The sequence below is a fragment of the Mus caroli genome, chromosome 19, assembly GCF_900094665.2.
Source record: "Mus caroli chromosome 19, CAROLI_EIJ_v1.1, whole genome shotgun sequence".
In the NCBI taxonomy this organism is placed as follows: Eukaryota; Metazoa; Chordata; class Mammalia; order Rodentia; family Muridae; genus Mus; species Mus caroli.
In genome coordinates this window covers 15,286,852-15,299,773 of record NC_034588.1, presented here as the reverse complement: position 1 = coordinate 15,299,773, position 12,922 = coordinate 15,286,852, and the positions used below count along the sequence as shown (strand labels likewise).

General features: G+C 40.0%; 1 pseudogene; it reads right to left on the bottom strand.

Moving 5' to 3' along the window:
* Positions 1 to 6,168: 6,168 nt before the first annotated feature.
* LOC110285691 lies at positions 6,169 to 7,746 on the bottom strand (annotated as a pseudogene).
* Between the last annotated feature and the right edge of the window lie 5,176 nt (positions 7,747 to 12,922).

Genomic DNA, 12,922 nt, shown 5'->3' with positions numbered 1-12,922 from the left:
CTACTCTGTAAGGATTGAAGAGTTGAGATAAAAATGGGGTGTAGTGGGGTTTTATGTGCATGCGTGTGCGCACACACACACACATGCACATATCTGTGATCATCAGATACTTACATTCTTTCATGATTGCAATTCTTCATAAGCTTCAATAATCAGATTATGAAACATCTTTACAAATGTGCCACATGCTGCCATTGGCTTGATTAATATTCATTTTCTCCTTTCTCTTATATAAATAAATCTGTGTGTCTCTTTGTGGGTGGCAGCATGGCAGATCAGTGAAATCCTATAACTCTCATACTGTAACAGGAAGAAGCGCCATGACACCGAAACTTAAATTCTCACTTTCATGGCAATTCACATTACAAGGCTTTCCCAAATAATACTTCAAACCAGGGCAAAACATTCCACAGACAAGCCTCTACATAATACTTCTGCACTCTGCTACTCGGTTTGCTTGAATGAAAATTTTAGATCCAGAAACCACAATGGACCATAAGAACAAAAGTCACATAGTCATTCTACTATATATGGATGATGGCACATAACTATAGAACATAAAAACTCTTGGGCCTATTGCACTATTTATGACTATCTATTTTTATCTTTTTATTGTCCCAGAAAACTGGATATTATTTGAAAAAGCTACTGAACCCATGTGTACTATGTCCTGTTAAATTCAAATCCACATTTTTTTAAAAAAGGAGATTTCATGCCTTGAATTTCGATGAGATTTCAATCTGTTATTACTTAGATTCTGTGTCTATCAAAGGCCGTGTGCCATGGTCATCAGCTTGTGGGGCTTTGGGAAGATGGTAGAATTTTAAGAAGTGGGAGAAAGTTAAATCACTGAGCATGTGTCCCTAAGGAAATTTCAGGTCCAGGTCCCTTCCTGTCCCTTCTTTGTTTCCAGGCTTAGTCATGTGAGCAGTGTTGTTTCTATGTCTATTTCTCACCATAACGCTCCCGCCTCACCTTGTGAGCTAGGTGAGAAGATCTCTGAATTGGTGAATCAGGATCTGTCTGTCCTCTGTCCAGCTTGCTGTCCTATGTGCTTTGTCACAGTCCTGGGGGAGCTGGCTGATACAGTTCCCGTAGCCTAGGAAATTATGGACTTAATTCAACCTAGACATCGTTCCTAGAACTATGCTTCCAGCATCTTCACCTGAACGTGTGTGCTCTTTCTCCCCTCTCCCCTCTCCCCTTTCCCCTCTCCCTTCTCTTCTCCTTCTCTCTCAGCTTGTCCTCTACAAATCCTCATGGATTAAATTCATAATTCTAACTTTTCTAAAGCCACCTTCATTTCCTGCTTGTAACCCAAACTAAGACAAAAGGCCAGTGTCCAAAGTTTATTGCGATCTTCCAAGTCTTAAGATACAGAACGTGCCCCTAAGTGTACCACTCTATCTGGCTTCAGTGAGAAAGAATGTGTCTAATTCCACTGTGACTTCATGTGTGAGGGAGTAGGGGCGTAACTATTGGGGTGACTCTCAGAGGGGGATTTCCCCTTCTCAAAAGAGAATGGGTGAAATGGAAGAAGGACTTATGTGAGCAGGTACTGAGGAAGGGCCGATATTGGGATGTAAAGTGAATAAATTAATTTTTTAAAAAATGTACAGAATGTGATCCATAAAGAAAATATACTGTAATATTTCTATGTAAGAAAGACATGAAATTTTTACACAGCATCTTAAACTAACAGGCTTTAACTCTCTCCTCCTACAGTCTTGGGAGGAACTGTCTGTTGTTCTGCAAATGAGTGAAAAGATCCTTCATTTCTAAGGACTAAATTACTGTTGGTTAAGATGATGTTGTTCTGAGGGAGCTGAGGCATGCTTGTCAATCTTCAGCTGTCCTGAGTTCTGTCTTTTTTTCCTCTAGCAGATTTTGAGGTTGAGATACATATGTTCTATCTCGTGATATGAATTATTTTAATTGCTTATTAAAGTTGGAAGTGTCCAACTCTGAAAAGCAGCAAGAATGCAATTTTCAGTGAACATTCTTCCTTGGAGGAGAGCCCCTAGCGAATACAGCATTCTTAAGAATTTAACTTCAGATATAACATGGGAGACAATTAAGTCTCTGGGAAATGAGACTGGAAATACACAGTCCGCCACTGTCATGAGAAGCATCCTGGGAGAGTGGTCACTTGCCAGCATTAATGACAGTCCTTGCAAGGCATGGATTCCCTATTGGAATGGGAATTTCTGAGCACTGAGATTCTGTTATGGATGAATTTGGGGGAACACCTTAAAGCAGTGCTCCCATATGATATAATGATATAATTTAGAAAATACTACATTTTGAAAAAGAAATGCAACACTCATCACCTTATTAAAGACTTTCAAGGCTCTGCATAAAGAAAGGGGGTTGGTATTATCCCATATATATTTGAGTACAACTGGGGAACTATTAATCAACAGAAAACATCTTTATCACCCTAACTCAAAAATAAAAAGTTAGTCATGAAGGACTGTTGAGTTAAATATAATCCATTCATTTACTTTTTGTTTTAATGCATTTCTCAGTTGCAAATTTGCCACTAACTAAAACTTACCTGTAGATGCAAAATCAATATTCAGGGTATTACTGTAGTTACTCACAGATGTGTACTAAGAAGTGAATTTTTGTCATCCAGAGGACACCTCCTCAGCTAAAGTTAAAAAGAAAAAAGACATCTGCCTTCCTGTTGAGTCTCCCCAACTGCAAGCAACCGTTTTTCTCGGTGTACTTGGTACTATAATTTTCGCACTGTTATGCTTTTTGTTGGTCGTTTAATTGTGGAAAATGTCTCCTAATTTAAAGTCAATCATACATGCCCTATAGGTAAAATGCATATGAAAACCTATCACCCTTTCTTCATACTCATTATGTTTAATATTTTAAAACTTACGAATAATGGTGTTTTACGCGGCATGGTGACACATGCCTTTAGTCCCAATAGTCGACATATCTCGAGTACAAAACTCACTTTAATTTCAAGGCTACTTCATCTCCAGTTTCTGACCTACAAGAGGCTAGGCAGAACACAGTGGCCTTCCTGCAGTCTCTGCACATGGCTTCCTCCCAGTTTACTACTGTCCATAACATTAGCTAATTAATTATTTAGGTCATTAACAACTCATCTGTCTTGAGTTCTGAAGACCTCCAGGACAGAATTCAGGCTTTGGAAACAATTTAAATATACTAAGCTAAACATACTCTCCTAAGCACTCCCAAAGAAATTATGTTGGACTTTTGGGGTCTTGACACAATACCACACCATGATTAATTTTTTTTTCATGCTCTCTACACTTCAATTTGGGGGCTCTCCTAAACCAGGGTAGTACACAGCAAGTACCTATTATGTAATTTTTTTTTATGTTTTGTATTTATTTTATTGTATGCATGTATGCCATGGTGTGTGTGTGTGTGTGTGTGTGTGTGTGTGTGTGTGTGTGTGTATGTGTGTGTGTGAGTCAGAGGATAACTTTCGGGAGTCAGTTTTCTTTCCACAGGTACTACCCTCATTTTGAAATCACATCATTGGGCTTGTCAGCGAGCGCCTTTATGTGCTGAGCCATCTCACTCACTCCTGACTATCTCTTCATATAATTTACTACAGGAAGGGCAAATAATGTGAGCACATATGAAAACATATGAATATGCAAATGTAGCTTACTTCACAAAATACATGAGTTATGACAGATAAAAACATGTATACTGAATTTCAAGCAAATTGTTTAAATAAAATGTAATTATAATCATTAAATAGTATTCAATAGTTTGTGATGATAAAACTTACCTCTTGACTCTGTCTACTTTGTATGTGTAATATTTTGAGGTATACTCTTTCTATCCTATCCCAACTGGAGTGAAACTTGAAATCAAGCTGTCCTTGAGACTCTAAGCACTGGGCCTGTAAGCCTGCACTGGAGTGCCAAGCTGATATGGTTTACATTTTATGTGTAGCCACATTTAGGCTTTTAGATTGAAAGAACCTAAAAGAGCCTTTGCAGCCCGGGGCACAATATCAAGCTGCTTAATATATACCTAGACTTTGAGTTCCAGAAGAAAAGACAGAAAAGGTTATTTGAGGCAGTAATTGTTGGTAATTTCAGAAAATGGATGAAAAAATACATCTAAGGATCTAAGAATGCCAAAAGCCCTGGGCAGAAGAGCCAAGAGAAGAGAAAAAGAATACGTAAGTGCTGCCATTTAAAACCAATGATAGAGCTACCATGTCCCACTTTTAGTTACTGGTCTTTAGTTTCCCTTTATCTATAGAATGAGCAAACTAGTCATCTAGTGTGATATTTTAAAGTGTTAGAGATTATGTATTGAAAATGAAGATAAGTACTTAGGAATGTCCCATAGTAATTCCTAACAATGAGTTAGGGTTTCAATTGACCAGCTTCAAAGCTCAGTTCTACTACTGAGGGATCTTGAGTCAATTATTACACGGGCTCTCTGTGCCTCGGTTCCTTCACTTGGAAACTGGGATTGTAATATTCCTACTGACTGTGACAGTTCAACAGATGCTAGCTACAAGATAGTACTTGAAATTAGAGCTCAGGAAATGTCAGACACTTTCATTCAATATGAAGTTAGCAATTCAAAGTTGTGTCTTCTGTACATGACAGATCTGTCTTGATTGCAGTTACTATTGATGGAGAATCTTGATCAAAGCAACTTGGGAAAGTAAGCAGTTTATGTCCGCTTACAGTTCCAGGTGGTAAGCCAACACTGAGGGAATTCAATGCAGGAACTCAAAAGGGGCAAAAACTTGGAGGCAGGAGCTGGTGAAGAGTCTACAGAGAACTCTTTACTGACTCTACTTGCAATAGGCTAGGCCCTCCTTCATCAATTAGTATATAAGAAAATGCCCTACAGCAGGGCATTTGTATTTTATTTTATTTTATTTTATTTTATTTTATTTACAATATAGCCATTGCCCTCTCCATCTGGGTCCCCACTCCAACAGTTCCTCATCCCATTCCTCCTCCCCACATCTCCTAAAGGATGCTCCCCACACAACTGGGGCCTCAAGCCTCTCAAGGATTAGGGACATTTTCTCCCACTGAGACCAGACCAGACAGTCCTCTGCTATATATGTGTCTGAGGCCTTGGGCCAGCTCATGTATGCTGCTTGGTTGGATGGTAAATGTTTGGGAGCACCCAGGGGTCCAGGCTATTTGAAACTGCTGGTCTTCCTGTGGGGTCACCCTCCTCTTCAGCTTCTTCCATCTTTCCCCTAATTCACCCATCGGGTCCTGACTTCAGTCCAATGGTTGGGTATCTGCTTCTGTCTCAGTCAGCTGTTGGTTGGGCCTCTCAGGGGACAGCCATGTTAGGTTCCTGTCTGTAAGCACACCATAGCCATCAGTAGTAGTATCAGGCCTTCATGCTTCCCTGTGAGGGAGATCCTAAGTTGGGCCAGTCACTGGACTACCTTGCTCTCAGTCTCTTCTTCATTTTGGTTCCTACAGTACTTTTAGACAGGAACAATTCTGGATCATAAATTTTGACTGTGGATTGGTAACCTCATCCCTCCACTTGAAGCCATGTCTATCTACTGGAGGTGGACCCTTTGATTTCTCTCTCCCTACTGTTGGGCATTTCAAATAAGATCACTCTCATTGAGTTCTGAGCCTCTCACCTCCGAGGTCTCTGGTACTTTCTAGATGGTCCCCTCACCTTCCACCCCCTGAAGCTGCACATTTCAGGTCATTCTGCTGACCCTCTAGGCTTCTTTCCTGTCCCCTGCCCCATACCTGATCCTGTTCCCATTTTCCCCTCCCTCTCTCCTTTCCTACCCAGGTCCCCCTTCCCTCTGCCTTCCAAGATTATTTTCTTCCCCCATCTAAGTGCAACTGAAGCATCCTCACTTGGGATTTCCTGCTTGTTAAACTTCCTAATTTCTGTGAATTGTATTCTGACTTCTCTCTACTTTTTTGGCTAATATACACTTATTTGTGAATGTATGTCTTTTGGGGTCTGGGTTACCTCACTCAGGATGATATTTTCTTCTTTTTTTTTCCTCATTAAACTTGTTTTAATGGTCTCAAAATTCTGTGACAGATTTTTGGTCAAGTTGTTTCCATTAAAAAGTATTGATTTTGAAAACTAATAACTTAAAACTGCCACACACACACACACACACACACACACACACAGGTCCACATAACATTCTTTCCTTCTGAAGGTTTTACGATGCATTGTTATCATTAACCAGTCTTTTACTATTAAACTTAAATGGCCAATTGAGACAAACAGTTCTGAGACTGTTCTTCCACCACTGATTAAGACTGGGGTGGCAGGTGTTAGGGGTAATATTCATTTAGCCTTCTGAGCTTTCTGGGCAGACTTGGTGACTTTGCCAGCTCCAGCAGCCTTCTTGTCCACAGCTTTGATGACACCTACAGCAACTGTCTGCCTCATGTCAAGAACAGCAAAACGACCAAGTGGAGGATGGTCAAAGAAGCTCTTAACACACATGGGCTTGCCAGGGACCATATCAACAATGGCAGCATCACCAGACTTCAGGAATTTGGGGCCATCTTCCAGCTTCTTACCAGAACGACCATCGACCTTTTCTTTAAGCTCAGCAGACTTGCATGCTACGTGGGCTGTGTGACAATCCAGAACAGGAGCATAGCCAGCACTGATTTGGCCTGGATGGTTCAGGATACTCACCTGAGCAGTGAAGCCAGCTGCTTCCATTGGTGGGTCGTTTTTGCTGTCACCAGCAACATTGCCTCGTCTAACATCTTTGACTCACACGTTCTTTACATTGAAGCCCACATTGTCCCCAGAAAGAGCTTCACTCAAAGCTTCATGGTGCATTTCAAGAGACTTGACTTCAGTTGTTACGTTGACTGGAGCAAAGGTAACCACCATGCCAGGTTTGAGAACACCAGTCTCCACTCGGTCCATGGGAACAGTGCCAATGCCTCCAATTTTATAGACATCCTGGATGGGCAGTGGCAGAGGCTTGTCAGTTGAACGAGTTGGTGGTAGGATACAATCCAAAGCTTCTAGCAGCATGGTGCCACTGGCACTGCCATTTTTGCGGGTGACTTTCCATCCCTTGAACCAAGGCATATTAGCACTTGGCTCCAGCGTGTTGTCACCATTCCAACCAGAAATTGGCACAAATGCTACTGTGTCAGGGTTGTAGCCAATTTTCTTAATGTTGGTGCTGACTTCCTTAACGATTTCCTCATATCTCTTCTGACTGTATGGTGGCTTGGTGGAATCCATTTTGTTGACACCAACAATCAGCTGTTTCACACCCAGGGTGTAAGCCAGAAGAGCATTCTCGAGGGTCTGCCCGTACTTGGAGATACCAGCTTCAAATTCACCAACACCAGCAGCAACAATCAGGACAGCACAGTCAGGCTGGGATGTGCCTGTAATCATGTTTTTGATGAAGTCTCTGTGTCCTGGGGCATCAGTGATGGTCACATAGTATTTGCTGGTCTCGAATTTCCACAGGGAGATGTCAAAAGTGATTCCACGCTCATTCTCAGCTTTCAGTTTGTCTAAGACCCAGGAGTACTTGAACGAGCCCTTTCCCATCTCAGCAGCCTCCTTCTCAAACTTTTTGATGGTTCACTTGTCAATTTCACCTCATTTGTAGATCAGGTGGCCAGTTGTGGTGGACTTGCCGGAATCTATGTGTCCGATTACTACGATGTTGATGTAAGTCTTTTCCTTTCCCATTTTTGCTTTGAATTAGCGGTGGCTTTCACAACACCTGCGTTCTGACGGTAAACCCGTTGTGGAAAAAAGAGGATGATATTTTCTAGTTCTATCAATTTATCTGCAAAGCTCATGGTGTCCTGTTTCTTCTGTATCCATTCTTCATTTGAGGGATATGTGGATTTTTTCCAGCTTCTGGCCATTACAAATAAGGCTTCTATAAACATAATGGGGCATGAGTCCTTATGGTATGGTGAGCATCTTTTGGGTACATACCCACGATTAGTATAGCTGAGTCTTTAGGTAAATCTATTGCCAATTTTCTGAGGAACCTCCAGGTTGATTTTCAGAGTAGTTGTTAGTTGGCAATCCCACCAGCAATGGAAGAGTGTTCCTCTTTCTCCAAATTCTCGCCAACATGTTACCTGAGTTTTTGATCTTAGCCATTCTGATTGGTGGTAAAGTGGTATTTCAGCATTATTTTGATTTATATTTTCCTAATAACTAAGGACTTGGAACATTTCTTTAAGTGATTCTAGGCTAATCTAGATTCCTCTGTTGTGAATTCTCTGCTTAGTTCTGTACCCTATTTTTAAATTGGGTTATTTAGTTTTTTCTGAAGGTTAGCTTCTTGAGTTCTTCACATATTTCGGATATTAGCCCTCTATCAGATGTGGAGTTAGTGAAGATTTTTCCCAATCCACAGGATGCCTATTTGTCTTATTGGCTATTTCTTTTGCTTTACAGAGCTTTTCAGTTTCATGAGGTCCCATCTATTAATTGCTGATCTTAGAGCTTGAGCCATTGGAGTTCTGTTCAGGAAATTTCCCGCTGTGCCAATGAGCTCAGGGTTCTTTCCCAGTTTCTCTTCTATTTGATTTGGTGTATCTGGTTTTATATTGAGATTCATGATCCACTTGGACTTGAGCTTTGTGAAAGGTGATAAATATGGATCAATTTTCATTTTTCTATAAACAAACTGCCAGTTGGACCAGCACCATATATCGAACATGTTTTCTTTTCTTTTCCATTGTATGTATGTATTTCTCTTCTTTGTCAAAGATCAGGCATCCATAAGTGTGTGGATTTATTTCTGGGTCATCACTTCTATTCCATTGATCGATCTGTCTGTCTCTGTACCAATACCATGCAGTTTTTATGACTATTGCTCTGTAGTACAGATGGTGATTCCCCTACCAGTGCTTTTATTGTTGAGAATTGTTTTTTCTATCCTGGGTTTTTGTTGTTTCATATAAGGTTGATACTTGCTTTTTCCATCTCTGTGAAGAATTGAGTTGTGATTTTGATGGAGATTGCCTTGAATCTGTAGATTGCTTTTCTTTCTCAGCCCAATTATCCTTTGTGTTGAGAAGGGCATGGGCTTTTTTTTTTTTCTTTTTTTGGTTGAGAGTTTGGAATGAAGTCTTCTATTTCCTTAGGAGATATGAGCTTACCTGCCCTTGATTTAACTTGGGTACATGTTATCAGTCTAGAAAATAATACACTTCATCTAGATGTTCCAGTTTTGTTGAGTAAAGACCTTTGTAGGAAGATCTGATGATTTTTTTGAATTTCCTCAGTTTCTGTTGTTATATTTTCCTCTTCATTTCTGATTTTGTTCATTTGGATACTGTCACTGGGTCCTTCAGTTACTTTGGCTATGTTGGTGATTTTATCAAAGAACTAGCTTTTGGTTTTATTGGTTGTTTGTATTGTTCTCTTTGTTTCTACTTGGTTGATTTCCACCCTGAGTTTGATTATTTCTTACCATCTACTCCTCTTAGGATGTGTTTGTTTCTTTTTGTTCTAAAGCTTTCAGGTGGACTGTTGCTCTTGAGATCTTGTAAGATCTCTCCAATTTCTTAATGAGAGCAGTTAGTGCTATGAATTTTCCTCTTAACACTACTTTCACTGTGTCCTATAAGTTTGGGTATGCTGTGTCTTTACTTTTATTGAATTCCAGAAAGTTTTTAATTTCTTTCTTTAAGTCTACCCTGACCAAGTTATCTTTGAGTAGAGAGTTGATTGTTTTCCCTGAGTGTGTGGTCTTTTTGTTATTTTTGTTATTGAAGTCCAGCCTTAGTCCATGGTGATCTGATAGGATGCATGGGGTTATTTCAATCTTCTTATGCTTGTTTTGTGACCAATAATATGGTCAATTTTGGAGAAGGTACCATAAAGTGTTGAGAAGAAACTATATCCCTTTGTTTTAGAGTGAAATATTCTGTAGTTACCTGTTAAATCCATTTGGTTCATAACTTTTGTTTAGTTTCTGTTTCAACGACCTGTCCATAGGTGAGAATGAAGTGTTAAATTCTCCCATTACTATTGTGTGAGGGTTGATGTGTGGTTTGAAATTTAGTAAAGTTTCTTTATGAATGTGGGTGCCCTTGCATTTGGGGCATAGATGCTCATAATTAAGATTTCTCTCTTAAAGGATTTTTCCTTTGATGAATATGAAGTGTCCTTCCCTATCTCATTTGATAATTTTTGGTTGAAAGTCTATTTTACTGGATATTAGAATAGCAACTCCTGCTTGTTTCTTGGGACCATTTGCTTGGAAACCTTTATTCCAGCCTTTCACGCTGAGAAAGTTTCTGTCTTTACCATTGAGGTGTGTTTCTTATATGCAGCAAAATGCTGGATCCTGCTTGCATTTCCAGTCTGTTAGTTTATGTCTTTTTATTGGAGAATTTATTCCATTGATGTTGAGAAATAATAAAGACAGATGATTGTTAGCTCCTGTTTTGTTGGTTGTTGGAGGTGGTTGTCTGTCTTTATATGTTTCTTGGCCTTCTTCCCTTACAACTTTTAACATTCATTCTTTGTTGTGTGCATTTACTGTTTTGATGGGTAAATTTTCTTTTCTGGCCAAATCTATTTGGTGTTATACATTTACGGCCATCTTTTTCTTTATGTTAGAGAAGATTTAGTCTATGACTTTCTTGAAGATGTTTTCTCATCCTTTGAGCCAGGCATCTTCATTCTCTGTTATTCTTAGGTTTGGTCTTTTCATTGTGTCCTGGATTTCCTGGATAGTTTTGTTTAGGTGCTTTTTATGCATTGTATTTTCTTTGACCATTGTTTCAATATCTGCTATGGTATCTTCTACACCTGACATTCTGTCTCCCATCTCTTGTATTCTGTTGGTGATACTTTGATCTGTAGTTCAGGGTCTTATTCCTACATTTTTCATTTCCAGGGTTGCCTCTATTTGTTCAATTCCTTTACCTGTTCGATTGTTTGTATTTCTTTAAGGGATTTATGTGTTTCCTCTCTAATGGCTTCTACGTGTTTGACTGTGTTTTCCTGCCTTTATTTAAGTAAGTTATTTATATCCTCCTTAAAAGTCTCTATTGTCTTCATTAGATGGGATTTTAGGTAAGCATCATGCTTTTCAGGTGTGTTGTGTTATCCAGGACTTGCTATGGTGAAAGAATTGGGTTCTGATAGTGTCAAAGTATATTGGCTTTTGTTGCTTATGCTCTTTTGCTTGTCTCTCACCATCCCGTTATCTCTGGTTTTAACTGGCCTGAGTGTCTCTGTCTGGAACCTACCTTCTTTGCCCCTGGCTACAGCAGATCTCCTGGGAGACCTGCAGATTGTGGAGTGTTGAGAGTGACAGGCATACGGATCTGCCCCAGCAGAGATAGAGACTTGAAGGGCCTACAGTAGGATCTTATATGGGAGCATAATCTTTATCAAAGTTCTTTTCTTTCAGATAATTATAGCTTGTATCAAGTTGACCTAAGACTAGTCAGCATAAGCACCAACGCACACATGAACTAACAGCCATTGTCTGGCCTATGTAAGAATTACACAAGAGCAAGGCAGTTAACATTCCAATATGGAGAGAGAAGAATTCATGACAATCTACCACAAGATGAGAGCCATTGGTATTTGATCATTGATCACTGCTGGGGTAAAAAGAGTCAATTTTTTTAAGGTATGTTGCCTCTGGAAGATTGTCCCTGTTCTAGTGAATGGTTCTATACCCATACTTATGAACATTTTTAATTTCAGTATGTGGGGAAGGAAGGAAAGAAGGATATGAATTTGTGAGAGAAAGAAAGTGGCAGGAGGGTCTGGGAGAAAATGAAGGGAGGAAAAAGGGAGAGTATTATCAAAATACACTGTATACATGCACAAAATACTCAAAGGAAAAAAATTAAATTTTAAAAGAGAGTAATCAATGGTGCCTCCTATTCCCATGTTTGGCCTGGTGCATTCCAAACCATGGATGACTCCAGGTTCCTCCAGTAGAAGCCAGGTTTGCTATGGAGAAGGAAGAAGCAAGTTCTTTGGGGGAAGTAAACTTACTTGCACAGGAAGGCTGAATGATGATTTTCCTTAGACTTGATTACTGTTAACATCAGCTAGTCATTTCATGTGCACTGGTGTGTTGCCTGCATGCATATCCATGTGAGGGCAACAGAGCCTCTGGAACTGGAGTTACAGATGCCATACGGGTGCTGGGAATTGAACCTGGGTCCTCTGGAAGAGTAGCCAGTGTTCTTAACTACTGAATCATCTCTCCAAACCCTCAGCTAATATTTTAATAGACCTATGTGTGCTAGCTAAGATTATGTTATCTTGATACAGGCTTCAGTCACCTGAAAGAGGGGAATCTCATTTAAGAAAATGTTTCCATACAGTGGATGGAGCTTGGGGATTCTTATGGAAGAATAGGAGGAAGGATTGTGGGCTTTGGAGGAGATAGGAACTCCACAGGAAGACCAACAGAATCAACTAATCTGAACCCTTAGGGCTCTTAGAGTCTGAACTACCAACCAAAAACATACATGGGCTGGATCTAGGGTTTCCAGCACATATATAGCAGATGTGTAGCTTGGTCTTCATATATGTCCTGAACAACTGGAACGGGGGCTATAACCCCTGACCATAGGATATATTCTTCTAGCTGGGCTGCTTTGTATGGCATCAGTGAGAGAGAAAGCACCTAGCCCTGAAGATACTTGAAGTGCCAAGGTGGGTGAATACCCCAGCAGCCCCTACTCACAGAGAGCAGAAAGGGGGTATGCTGGCATGATTGTGGGACAGGGTGATCAGGAGGGATCAATGAGTAGGATGTAAAGTGAATAAGTAAAAAAAAAATTAGATTAAATTTAAAAAGGAAATAAATGGAAAGAAAACAAAAGAAAAAAAGAAAAGAAAGGGAAAGGGAAAGGGAAAAGAAAGGAGAGGAGAGGAGAGGAGAGGAGAGGAGAGGAGAGGAGAG